General features: G+C 42.4%; 1 protein-coding gene across 1 annotated transcript in view; it reads left to right on the top strand.

Annotated features, from left to right (window-relative positions):
• Positions 1 to 13,985: 13,985 nt before the first annotated feature.
• The window catches only part of LOC126427254 (zinc finger MYND domain-containing protein 11-like), a gene marked incomplete in the record, with an annotated part of 213,101 nt that continues 212,455 nt past the window's right edge, over positions 13,986 to 14,631 (top strand). Inside the window, 1 exon segment of the mRNA XM_050089512.1 lies at positions 13,986 to 14,492.

Raw genomic sequence — 14,631 nt, 5'->3', positions numbered from 1 at the left:
GAGCACTTACCCGCGGAAGGCAAAGGTTCCTGATGGACCTCTGGGAGGAGAACAAGACGGCCCAGCAGGACAGGCGATACCACGAGAACTTCAAAAACTTCCTGCAGATTCCACTGCAGACAGCAATCGCCAGAGTCCTCCCCGGCCTGTGACCCTCAGCACCGCCACCAGCCACCTCACCCCACCACACTCACCACAAGGAGAACGTGTGCAGTGATAGTGAACAAGTGCAACACAAAAGATAAAGAGCTTTCTCTTCTCGCATCAAATAGTGAAGTATAGTAGTATAAAGTGTTTCTTCCTAGTGGAATCAGTGACACAAAGTGCTCCCTAGTGGAAAGTGCCAACTACTCATTATTATTAGATATTTTGATCTCCTTTACTTTGTGCCTATAAAATTCTATTGATTACTCACACTATCCTTTCTGCTTCTCTTATGTAATATGACAAAATTTTCTCTCTTCTTCAATTAGGTGTATTCTGTAGTATACGTAAAAAAAAAAAAAGTTTCTTCCACTTTTGCTCCACCTATCATGGTGACGTTCCTTCATACTGTCCCACTAAACAGTGTAACTAGAGGAAGAGATCAAACCAGAATACACAATGTGCCTTTGTCATCACAAGTGCATCACATACAGAAACATAAACTCAAATCAATGCAACGATGCCAAATATAAACTGTTATGCCTGTCCTGGAATGTCTACCCCCCTCAAAAAAAAAAAAAAAGACGACAAATGGCCATGTAAAAGGGTTTAAGGAACAAACAATAAGAGAAAAACGAAAAAGTAAAATATAAAAACGAAAACATATAAAATGACAATAATATTAACCATCACTAGGATAATAGATTAATAGAATAAAATGTCTTTTTTTAAATGTATCGTTGTTAAAATATTTAAATAAATATATATGGTTACAAAAAAAAAAAAGTTCGAGTCTCGGTCGGGCACACAGTTTTAATCTGCCAGGAAGTTTCATATCAGCGCACACTCCGCTGCAGAGTGAGAATCTCATTATAGATTTAGTTTTATCCATATTTTGCACTGTGAACCTGCTGCATTCAATAAGCAAGAAGTGCAAATGATAACACTTTTAGTCACCATTTTTTCTTGTTTCATTGAATAACACGAAAAAATTGTGACTCACGGTGTTATTATCCTTACTTTCTTTGTGTTTTTAGATTTGGTTACAGCATTTGGCAATGTTAACAGAAACAAAATCTGCACTACAATGCAAAATACTAGATATTTCAGCAAATTAGTAACGGTCATAAGAAGCCTGTAAAAAGAAGCAAAAATTATGAAAAATGCGGGTGAAACAATAACAGAAAAAATTTTAGTAAAGAAAGAAGTGTAATACCTGTATGAATGACATTATCCCGACTAAAGGCAACACATACAAAAAGGTATTAAAATACAAAAAAAACCACTATGTCAAACGTTTTTCTTTATGCAGATTATGCCTTGATATTGCGAGAAAAACGAATACTACTTCAAATGTGCAATGAACCACATGAATTATCCTTGTAAAGAATACGATTCTGAGATGACAAAAAAGAAAACGGTGGATAAAGTGACGGCTTCGTGGGACAAATATCCGGTCCGATCGAAATGTAGAATTGGAAGAGGAGATTGGTGTTCAACGTCCCTTCGACAACGAGGTCATTAGAGACGGAGCACAAGTTCGGATTAGGAAGGATGGGGGAGGAAATCGGCCGTGCCCTTTCAAAGGAACCATCCCGGCATTTGCCTGAAGTGAAATAGCGGAAAACCTAAATCAGGATGGCCGGACGGGGGTTTGAACCGCCGTCCTCCCGAATGCAAGTCCAGTGTTCTAACCACTGTGCCACCTCTCTCGGTTCCAGATGTGGAGATTTACAAACATGGTTAACAGCAATCGAAACGGTCTGTGTGCGTTAATGTAAGACCTCTGTTGGTTGCTGTTTATGTGGTTTTATGTAATTCCATAAAATAGAAATTAAAGACAATCCTCAGAATTTTACGAGTTATCTTGACAAGTTATGGACCCAGTAGCGCAAGAAATCTGGCGAAGTAAAATGTTTTAAATTACAAGCGTAAAAAGATTATGCTCTTTCGTGTAAGAAGATCTGCATATTGTGCGTCGAAGTAAAGGCTTCATCAGCAGAAGATACAACACTAAGCAGTGTGCCGAAATTAAAAGACGCTGCAAGTTTTCCGTTACGGGATCTGGAAATAAATGTAATGTTCGTGAGAGAAGGCCTTGGTTGGTTGGGTTGCTTGGGTGAAGAGACCAAACCGCGAGCTCATTGACTCATTGGATTAGGGGAGGATGGTGAAGGAACTCGGTCGTGCCCTTTCAAAGGGACTATCCCGGCATTTGCCTGTACCGATTTGGGGAAATCACGGGAAACCTAAATCAGGATAAGAATTTCACTCTGCAGCGGAGTGTGCGCTGATATGAAACTTCCTGGCAGATTAAAACTGTGTGCCCGATCGAGACTCGAACTCGGGACCTTTGCCTTACGCGGGCAAGTGCTCCACCAACTGAGCTACCGAAGCACGACTCACGCCCCGTCCTCACAGCTTTACTTCTGCCAGTACCTCGTCTCCTACCTTCCAAACTTTACAGAAGCTCTCCTGCGAACCTTGCAGAACTAGCACTCCTGAAAGAAAGGATATTGCGGAGACATGGCTTAGCCACAGCCTGGGGGATGTTTCCAGAATGAGATTTTCACTCTGCAGCGGAGTGTGCGCTGATATGGAACTTCCTAGCAGATTAAAACCGTGTGCCCGACCGAGACTCGAACTCGGGACCTTTACCTTACGCGGGCAAGTGCTCCACCAACTGAGCTACCGAAGCACGACTCACGCCCGCTACTCACAGCTTTACTTCTGCCAGTACCTCGTCTCCTACCTTCCAAACTTTACAGAAGCTCTCCTGCGAACCTTGCAGAACTAGCACTCCTGAAAGAAAGGATATTGCGGAGACATGGCTTAGCCACAGCCTGGGGGATGTTTCCAGAATGAGATTTTCACTCTGCAGCGGAGTGTGCGCTGATATGAAACTTCCTGGCAGATTAAAACAGTGTGCCCGACCGAGACTCGAACTCGGGACCTTTGCCTTACGCGGGCAAGTGCTCCACCAACTGAGCTACCGAAGCACGACTCACGCCCCGTCCTCACAGCTTTACTTCTGCCAGTACCTCGTCTCCTACCTTCCAAACTTTACAGAAGCTCTCCTGCGAACCTTGCAGAACTAGCACTCCTGAAAGAAAGGATATTGCGGAGACATGGCTTAGCCACAGCCTGGGGGATGTTTCCAGAATGAGATTTTCACTCTGCAGCGGAGTGTACGCTGATATGAAACTTCCTGGCAGATTAAAACAGTGTGCCCGACCGAGACTCGAACTCGGGACCTTTGCCTTACGCGGGCAAGTGCTCCACCAACTGAGCTACCGAAGCACGACTCACGCCCGGTACTCACAGCAAAGGTCCCGTGCATTTGGTAATAGCTTACTTACATATTAGTTTCCAAAACATATTTAGTGTCCTTTTGCATCTGCATTTATATACACTCCTGGAAATTGAAATAAGAACACCGTGAATTCATTGTCCCAGGAAGGGGAAACTTTATTGACACATTCCTGGGGTCAGATACATCACATGATCACACTGACAGAACCACAGGCACATAGACACAGGCAACAGAGCATGCACAATGTCGGCACTAGTACAGTGTATATCCACCTTTCGCAGCAATGCAGGCTGCTATTCTCCCATGGAGACGATCGTAGAGATGCTGGATGTAGTCCTGTGGAACGGCTTGCCATGCCATTTCCACCTGGCGCCTCAGTTGGACCAGCGTTCGTGCTGGACGTGCAGACCGCGTGAGACGACGCTTCATCCAGTCCCAAACATGCTCAATGGGGGACAGATCCGGAGATCTTGCTGGCCAGGGTAGTTGACTTACACCTTCTAGAGCACGTTGGGTGGCACGGGATACATGCGGACGTGCATTGTCCTGTTGGAACAGCAAGTTCCCTTGCCGGTCTAGGAATGGTAGAACGATGGGTTCGATGACGGTTTGGATGTACCGTGCACTATTCAGTGTCCCCTCGACGATCACCAGTGGTGTACGGCCAGTGTAGGAGATCGCTCCCCACACCATGATGCCGGGTGTTGGCCCTGTGTGCCTCGGTCGTATGCAGTCCTGATTGTGGCGCTCACCTGCACGGCGCCAAACACGCATACGACCATCATTGGCACCAAGGCAGAAGCGACTCTCATCGCTGAAGACGACACGTCTCCATTCGTCCCTCCATTCACGCCTGTCGCGACATCACTGGAGGCGGGCTGCTCGATGTTTGGGCGTGAGCGGAAGACGGCCTAACGGTGTGCGGGACCGTAGCCCAGCTTCATGGAGACGGTTGCGAATGGTCCTCGCCGATACCCCAGGAGCAACAGTGTCCCTAATTTGCTGGGAAGTGGCGGTGCGGTCCCCTACAGCACTGCGTAGGATCCTACGGTCTTGGCGTGCATCCGTGCGTCGCTGCGGTCCGGTCCCAGGTCGACGGGCACGTGCACCTTCCGCCGACCACTGGCGACAACATCGATGTACTGTGGAGACCTCACGCCCCACGTGTTGAGCAATTCGGCGGTACATCCACCCGGCCTCCCGCATGCCCACTATACGCCTTCGCTCAAAGTCCGTCAACTGCACATACGGTTCACGTCCACGCTGTCGCGGCATGCTACCAGTGTTAAAGACTGCGATGGAGCTCCGTATGCCACGGCAAACTGGCTGACACTGACGGCGGCGGTGCACAAATGCTGCGCAGCTAGCGCCATTCGACGGCCAACACCGCGGTTCCTGGTGTGTCCGCTGTGCCGTGCGTGTGATCATTGCTTGTACAGCCCTCTCGCAGTGTCCGGAGCAAGTATGGTGGGTCTGACACACCGGTGTCAATGTGTTCTTTTTTCCATTTCCAGGAGTGTATTATCCTTATCACTTAGTAAATCTCTTACCTAATTTCCAAACTACCGCGGATACTAAAAGTGTGAGCTGCAGTAGGAAAGTTAGTTCAGGGATTTTGTACAGCTGTTGTGGCAGGTGGTTTCATTGTGGAAATTGTAGCGGCGTGGGAATTGGGGAAGCAAACGAGACTCTTCCATTCTTTTGCGGGGTTCGCTCAAGAGATAGGATTATAGCTGAACAGGAGGAGAAAATTAGAGCCCTTCAGGCTGATTTGGACAGAGCGAGGGGGGAACTGAAGAGGCTAAGGGGGGAGGAGGGTAAACAGCGGTGGGAAGTGGTAGCTGGGAACAGGGGCTACAGAAAGAGGAGAGTGTCTGACAGTTTCCCAATTGGCACAACCGATAGATTTGCCTTGCTGCCACAGCTAAGTAAGGAAGAGGCTCCAGTGGAAGTAGATGTAGTTAAGATGCAACAGAATCTCACTAGGAAAACAACTGTTTCAAAAAAAGTAGAAAGTAAGAGGAAAGTTCTGTTGCTAGGTAGCAGCCTTGGAAGAGGTGTGGGCCAGATTTTGCAGGAAAAATTATGTGACAGGTACCAGGCCACAAACTTTTTCAAGCCAAGTGTAAGTCTTAGCCAGGTGGTAGAGGATGTAGGTTCATTGTGCAAGGGATTCACAACGCAGGATCGTGTGGTGATAGTGGGTGGAGTGGGAAACAGTGTCGATAGGGATCAGGGCTACAGTATCGAGTGTGACCTGGTGTAAACAGCCTCGGCAACGACCCCTTACCAGTGTTGGGCTGGTGCCTGCTTTCGCGCGGCACGATCGGCCCCAGTTGAACCGCTCTGTCAGGAGGGTAAATATGGAGTCGGATCAGTTGCGTAGGGTGGACACTCTGTCAGACATCGGATCGGTTCCTGTCGAGGCTATCGATAAGGGGGGATTTCCCGAGGCATGGCCTACACCTCAATAGGAAAGGGAAGAGTAAACTGGCAGGGTTGTTTGAGAAATCCATGAGGGGGGACACTAGTACTCATGGATGTACCTCTTTTTTAGACTAATATCAGTGTCCAATGAGAAGTTCAGGCAGGCAGGTGCTAAAGAGGTCCAAAACACACAAAATTCTCACAACAGGAAAGTGAATAATAATGTTACCGTATTTAACCAAAATATTGGTGGATTAAAGAAAAAAGTAGATTCTCACAGAAGTAAAGTAAAAAATAATGTTACCATTTTTCACCAAAATATTCTGGGATTGGAGAATAAAGTAGACGAACTCCTGGTTTGTTCAGATGACATTTAATCTGATAATGTAATAGTTACACTATGCCTGTCTGAGAATCACATTGTGTCTGATATGGAGAAGGTAAATATCAGTGGTTATAAACTAGCTGCACTTATGAGTAGAGAGAATAAGGTGGGAGGAGGAGTTGCCACATATGTCAAAAGTTATCACTGTGGAGAAAGCTTGGATACAAAAAAGTTTTGTCTAGAGCAACACATAGAAGCACGTGTCTGTCAAACTGAAGGAGGGCTCTTTTATAATTGTAACATTATATAGGTCCCCTTCAGGAAACTTTCATTTATTCCTGGAAAACTTGGATGCCTTGTCATGCTATCTGTCAGACAGGGGAAAGCAAATTATTATTTGTAAGGACTTCAATGTTGATTCACTGAAAGAGTGTAATAGGAAGAATGACCTGGAAGTCTTGCTCGGTTTGTAGGGAAGCAGCCTACTCACGCCGTAATAAATGCACATCAGTCTTTCCACTGTGTGCCAGTCCGCTGTAACTAGCTCTGACGTCATAAATGTTGCGCAATACTTTAAAAATCAAGTAAATAACCTAAAATGTTTCTAGCATGTCAGGAGTAATACTAAATTAATATGTGTTGAATATCAGTTCGATAACTTTAGCCATTTTCGAAATTTGGACGTTTTTCTGTAAAAATCATTGGCACAACAGAAAAGAGCTAGAGATTTAAAAATTTATACTTAGATTCCTTTTCAATAATAATTTAATAGAAACAGTACTTTGGATCTCACAAATTAAGATTTTAGTTGAAATTCATAATTTTCTGGTTTTTGTCTTAAAACTTAAGGAAGCAAGACAGATTAAGTAGGCTAATGAATAAGGCTAGGATGTTTATATTTAAGTAGAATGGAGATCCGCTATAATCATAAAGATGTGAGAAGTTTCAATTCAATAACTATAAAACTATAGCGATAGCGTATCTCAAAAGGGCAACTTCAGAGCTCGTCTACTGTGTGTAGTGTAATTAAATTAATTCTCTCGCCTAAAATATTTAACTTATCCACGTCAAACTTTTGTTATGATTACTTACCTGTGTGCTGAATGCACATTTAAATTACGAGCTTCATCGGCCATCAGCAAAAGAAGCTATGATTTATTCGGTAACTTAATGTGGTGCACTACTAGCCCAGCGGCTAGTCGGGAGAGCCGATTTGATCAGGCGTTCCCTTAGCTGTCCGCACCGCGGCTTTATATATAAGAACGCTGCGCGAGGAAGCAAGGCCCCAGTTCTCTCCAGACGCTGAATAGCACGCCATCTGTGTCGGGAGTCGCGTCGCGTCGGTATCGTTGCTACAAACAGCCTCGGATGCCGTATTAAGTTACTCGGGATACACGTAACCATGAAATCATTTTCGAGTGAAGTGTTAATTCGGGGATGACTTTAATTATCGATCTTCAGTTTGCGTATTGTCGTATTTTCACGTGCCGCCGCGGGACAAACATTCTACCATTATTTAGCGTGGCGTTTGATGAACCTAATCATCAAATTATGGCGAGCATTCATTTAAACATTTAATTTGGGCATTTATAGTGGCATCAGCGCATTAGACTCTGAACTACTCTGTTAGTTAGAGTGTGTGGATTCTTTTGTTTTCATCTGTGACTTTCAGAATACAGGACGTTTTTTCACGACTGTTTTTGATTATAAATCCCAGACAATCTCCTAATCCCTCAGAGCTATAAGCTGTAACTATAAGTGTATTCTCAGATAAAGTGGGCATTAGGAATTCTAATTACAGGCTTCACGTTTTGCTAATCACTTTCTGGTTGCCAAAATTGTAGTTAGAGAGCCAGTGTTGAGAACGGCGAAAGACAGCATAAATAACATTCTAAATAATAGGAACTGGTTTTACATTCTTCAAACCAAACATTTATATAAACAACATAAAATTGACCACAACAGCCATCCGCCGCCCCACAGGTTCTTTCAATTTGACATCTGTCATTAATTTTCCTACTCAGGTAGTAAAGGACAGCAGCACATTGATAGATAACACTTTTATAGACCAAGATAGGTTTAAAAACATAAATTCTTGTCCTGTTGAGAATGGGATTTCTGATCATGGTGCTCAGCTAGTTACAGTATATGACATAGCTCCATTCAGTAATTCAAAACTACCCTCCAAAGTTGTGTGTTCAATTAATGACTCAACAATTAGAAACTTTAGAGAAAATCTTGAGCAATTATACTGGGATGAGGTATACAAGGAACCCGATGCTAATTTAAAATATAACTTATTTCATGATACACTTGCAAGAGAATTTGAAAACTGTTTCCCCAAGAAAGTAGTTAAATCTAATTGTAAGAAACCATGCAAAAAAAAACCTTGGCTTACTGAAGGAATAAAAATATCTTGTAACCACAAAAGGGAACTGTATCAAACAACAAGAAAGTGTAATGACCCAGAAACAGCCAAATATTATAAAAACTACTGTGCCACACTAAGGAAGGTTATTAAAAAGTCCAGAAGCATGTGCATCATGTCTGAGATTAATACCCCTGATAACAAAATCAAAAAAATTTGGAATATTATTACAAGGGAGACAGGGCAACCAAAAGTACAGGATGACGGTATCACCATCAAAGCGAATGGAAACTTGATAAACAAGCCGGAAGTCGAAAACATTTTGAATAATTATTTTTTAAATGTTGTAGAGAAAATAGGATCTAAATGTTCATTAGAAGAAGCAAGGCAGTTAATGGAAGAGGCCTTACTCACACCATTTGATACAATAGAAATTCCACCCACCCCTCCTTCTGAAATTATGAAGATAATAAACTCTCTCAAGAATAAAAGCTCACATGGAATTGGTGGCATTTCCAGCAGGATAATAAAAGCTTGTTCCCAAGAAATAAGTGGGATTCTTAGCCACATATGTAATAGCTCTCTGAAGCAGGGTATTTTCCCAGATAGACTGATGTATGCCATTGCTAAACCACTGCATAAAAAAAGGGGATACGTCTGATGTCAACAACTACCGCCCAATCTCTCTTCTGACTGCCTTATCCAAAGTTCTTGAAAAAGTAATGTATTGTAGAGTAGCTTCACACATTTGTAAAAATAATATTTTAACAAAATGTCAGTTTGGTTTCCAAAAGGGATTTTCAACGGAAAATGTTATATATACTTTCACTAATGAAATATTAAATGCTCTGAGTAACCGGAAGTCACCCGCTGGGATTTTTTGTGATCTATCAAAGGCATTTGATTGTGTAAATCATGGAATACTTCTAGATATGGTTCAAATGGCTCTGAGCACTATGGGACTTAACTACTGTGGTCATCAGTCCCCTAGAACTTAGAACTACTTAAACCTAACTAACCTAAGGACATCACACACATCCATGCCCGAGGCAGGATTCGAACCTGCGACCGTAGCAGTCGCGCGGTTCCGGACTGCGCGCCTAGAACCGCTAGACCACCGCGGCCGGCACTTCTAGATAAGCTCAAGTATTGTGGTGTGAATGGGACAACGCTCAAATGGTTTAAATCATACCTAAGTGGAAGAGTGCAGAAAGCTGAAATAAACAGTTCACATAATATGCAAAAAAACTGGTGATTTCTCAAACTGGGGAACAATCAAGAATGGGGTGCCGCAAGGTTCTGTTTTGGGTCCTCTGATGTTCTTAATATATATTAATGACTGGCCATTCTATATTAACGAAGATGCAAAGCTGGTACTTTTTGCCGATGATACAAGTATAGCTATCACACCCAACAGACAAGAATTAACTGGCGAAGTTGTAAACGATGTTTTTCAGAAAATCATTAAGTGGTTCTCTGCGAATGGGCTCTCATTAAACTTCGACAAAACACAGTATATACAGTTTCACACAGTAAATGGAATGACACCATTAATAAATATAGACTTCGATCAGAAATCGGTAGCTAAGGTAGAATATTCAAAATTTCTGGGTGTATGCATTGATGAGGGGTTGGACTGGAAAAAACACACTGAGGATCTGCTGAAACGTTTGAGTTCAGCTACTTATGCTGTTGGGGTCATTGCACATTTTGGCGATATGCATCTGAGTAAATTAGCTTACCACGCCTATTTTCATTCTCTGCTTTCGTATGGCATAATATTCTGGGGTAACTCATCATTTAGTATAAGAGTGTTCATTGCACAAAAGCATGTAATCAGAATAATTGCTGGAGCTCATCCAAGATCATCCTGCAGACACTTATTTAAAGAGCTAGGGATCTTCACTGTAGCTTCACTATATATATATTCACTTATGAAATTTGTTATTAGCAATCCGAACGAATATAGCAGTGTACGTGGCTACAACACTAGGAGAAAGGATGATCTTCACTACTCAAGGTTAAATCTAACTTTGGCTCAGAAGGGGATAAATTATGCTGCCACTAAAGTCTTTGATCACTTACCCAATAGCATCAAAAGTCTGACAGATAGCCATATAGCATTTAAAAGGAAATTAAAAGAATTTCTTAATTGCAACTCCTTCTATTCATTAGGTGAATTTTTGGACATAGTGAGTGGGTAATTTCCCAACCCCCACAAAAAAAGAAAAAAAACAAATTAAAAATATTGAGTGCCATATAATATTTTGTGTAATGTAATATCTTGTATAGACGCCTTTTATTAACCTGACACGTTCCACATCATTACGAAGTGTCGTATTCATGATCTATGGAACAAGTACTAATCTAATCTAGCACCATGGACTCTCAGCTCGGAGACCGTGGCTGCGGTTACCCTTGACGCTGCATCACAGACGGGAGCGCCTGCGATGGTATACTCGACGACGAACCTGGGTGCACGAATGGCAAAACGTCACTTTTTCGAATGAATCCAGGTTCTGTTTACAGCATTACGATGGTTGCATCCGTGTTTGGCGATGTCGCGGTGGACGCTCATTGGAAGCGTGTATTCGTCATCGCCATACTGGCGTATCACCCGGCGTGGTGGTATGGGGTGCCATCGGTTACACGTTTCGGTCACCTCTTGTTCGCATTGACGGCACTTTCAACAGTGGACGTTACATTTCAGATGTGTTACGACCTGTGGCTCTACCCTCCAATCGATCCCTGCGAAACCCTACACTTCAGCAGGATAATCCACGATCGAATGTTGCAGGTCCTGTACGGGCCTTTCTGGATACAGAAAACGTTCGACTACTGCCCTGGCCAGCACATTCTCCAGATCTCTCACCAACTGAAAATGTCTGGTCAATGGTGGCCGAGCAACTGGCTCGTCACAATACGCCAGTCACTACTCTCGATGAACTGTGGTATCGTGTTGAAGCCGCACGGGCAGCTGTACCTGTACACGCCATCCGAGCTCTGTTTGACTCAATGCCCAGGCGTATCGAGGCCGTTATTACGACCAGAGGTGGTAGTTCTGGGTACTGATTTCTCAGGATCTCTGCACCCAAATTGCGTGAAAATGTAATCTCATGTAAGTACTAGTATAATATATTTGTCCAATGAATACCCTTTTATCATCTGCATTTCTTCTTGGTGTAGCAATTTTAATGGCCAGTAGTGTAGTTCAGTAATTGTGGTGCAGAAGGCGAAATGAGGATTGAGATTTTTGCGGAGGAATATATCCGCCTTTTTTGTGCTCTGACAGGTGTATTTTTCAGATGGTGAATGAATGACCGAATGACAGCATCTTGCTTTCGATATCTCGATTACCCCCAGAATTTCTCATATATAACCATTCGTTACCAGATCAGTTTTTGCTGTTCTACATCTTTATGCATCAGCCAAACTTAAAATCGCTTTCTTTATGGCTATCATTTATTTTGCATTAACAGTGGTTTCCGTAGGCAGGAATTATTTTGTAGGGCATAAAATTGCGAAGCAAGCACTTGTTACAGTTTTAGAGCCATCTGTGTAAATTTGCGAATGTGGCGGCCAGTTATGTATAGAAAATTTGCATCACACTGACATTTGCTTCAGTATGCATGAAAAAAAAAGACTATTAGGGGCATGAGATATAGGAGGCTGATGTATGATTGTCTCATACTGTCTACATAACATTGATGTTGCAATGTTCTCCAGTATTAGAGAAATGGTTTCCTTGATGAGCAGCAGTATTCAGACATTTTCTGTGCTCACTTAGTTAGATGTGACGGCATAGTTGAAATTCAAAGTCCAATTCCGGTAGCTATCTGCGTTTGAAACTCGTTTGTTAGCAGTTCTCTTTGAATGGTTGATGAAATTTCTCCAGTTTCGACCGAAAGAGTGGTAATTCATCGCCTGTGTTACTGATCTATCGAGTATACATAAACGGGTTCATAAAAAAGGTAAACTACGATGTACGTAAACTGTCGAATAACGTTTCTACCCAGTGAAGATTAATACATTTGCGGTAGTCTATTAAGCTTCACGAAATGTTTACATCACTTTACAGGTATCAATTTTTTTAAGGTTTAGAATAGAAGACTCTGGATAGCTCATGTGAAGGAAAACCACTTTTCGACCAAGACTCCAGTAAAAAATGGAGAAGAAAGAAACAAAAATATTTACTGTTATGTGACATTGTTCTTCGGGAAATTAAAATCAAGGTAGCGGTAATGTATGCAGGTTACGAGCCACAGATCTGTTACATCACTTAATACGTGTAGCGTACACAATCATTAATTTTAAAATTAATTTTATGACGGCCAATGGTAAATCGCCCATGTTTTTCAAAATAATGATATTTCGTTTACTCAGTTCTTCGCAACACAGTTTACTCTCCTCTGCAAGGCAGCACATAAAAAGAAAAAGACCGCCACGCTGTGAAGAGTTATAAGTCTGCCAGTCTGCACGTGTCAGCTCGACCAGGCCTTTGACCTTGGATATGCTTCGTATCTGCTTAACAGGACATCGTTAACTGCGCAAATGCTTTAATTTTTGCTTACCTTGCCCTGGTGCTGAAACATTATTACAGATTACGTTGTTTTTATGCTCTTTGATATCAGCTGTTTAGTTCACATTCTAATTAAGCCGAAGAAGTTAGCTGTAGTGATTTTCACAGTACAGTCAACAATTTACGAAAAAGTTTTGTATCCATGACATGTTACTTTGAATGTTTCAACACTGCTCCATTTCATTCCATATTACACTCACCATGTCGCAATGAATATTCTGAATCACCTTATCGAATTTTGCAAACAATAAGCGAACTGTCTTACTGCGTCAGTGTTATATGACGTAAACTGTTACTCCTGACGTATTGAAATAGTGCGTGGCCGTGCTGCAAGCCGTCTATTCCAATTATTACATTTTGGTCTACCGTAATTATTTGCTTTGTCGTCTGCTGTTTTGCGATATAGAACTAACAGAAAACAGCTGCTAGGCTCTACTTACGGAACACTTTTACAGCTAGACGTACAGTAAAATATTCGCGTTATGAAACCGTCGACCTCAGCCGAGCCATTACTCTATTTTCGTCTAAATATATGAAATCAATAAGTGTCAGCCGATGTCTCAGCAGCTAAATGTATGCAAACGTCACATATTTTAGAAAGAGAGGAAGCATTCACGGTACCAGTTGGAATTTAATTCACAGGGAGTGTTGATTTAAATCCTTCTATTGGAATTTTGGTGTTATTGGAAACATCGTTTCGCCCTTTAAAATTAATTTACTTGACACACACACTTCCTGACTCGTCTTGGTGGTCGGCGAGGTGTGGTCGTGGTGGGGGTATGACCAATGGAAAAATAGAACGTTTTTGTTCGTCGTCGGAAGCGGTCGACAAGCTTTGTGGAAAGAAGTTTTTCTATCTTAGTGAAATTAATCCTGAAGTTGCTACGTATTTGATAGTGGAAAACAATACAATATCACATACACAAGTATTTGTAGTTGGAGTGTTACAAGAGCTTCGGTAAAACTGTGGTGTTATTTATTTGACGCTGATCTGGTAGTCGTTTGTCTCTAGCATCCCGCGCGACGCCATCAAGATGGCCGCCGTGTGCATTGATTGGGTAGTCTTCCCGCATTTATTCACAGCGTCCATCAACTTGAGTGGCTACGAGCTATGTGCACTTGTAATCAAAGTGCAGTGCGTGGTATCTTCGTAAGGATGATATTTGGATGCGTCTTGTCATCCATTTTCTCGTAATGTGAAATACTGACTGACATTTTGTCGCCGGAGTGGGTATTTTTCTTAGTGGAAAGTGTGCATCTTTCGTTTCCGATGAATCTGTACAGTTGTAACACACCAAAGTGACGAAAATACAGGAGCAGCGGAGAATTTCACAGGGTGAGTCGGGAAGGTCCTTGTCCACAAAGGAATGCGTTTGGCTGTAGTGTGTTACTGGAATTGTAGATTATGTGTTGATTTGTTAGTTTTTGAGCCGATTACATCATTTTCAATCTACGCAAGTATTTGTTCTTTAATT

Source organism: Schistocerca serialis, chromosome 11 (assembly GCF_023864345.2).
Source record: "Schistocerca serialis cubense isolate TAMUIC-IGC-003099 chromosome 11, iqSchSeri2.2, whole genome shotgun sequence".
Lineage (NCBI taxonomy): Eukaryota > Metazoa > Arthropoda > Insecta > Orthoptera > Acrididae > Schistocerca > Schistocerca serialis.
Note: the sequence above shows the minus strand (reverse complement) of the source record. Positions and strands in the feature narration are given on the sequence as shown.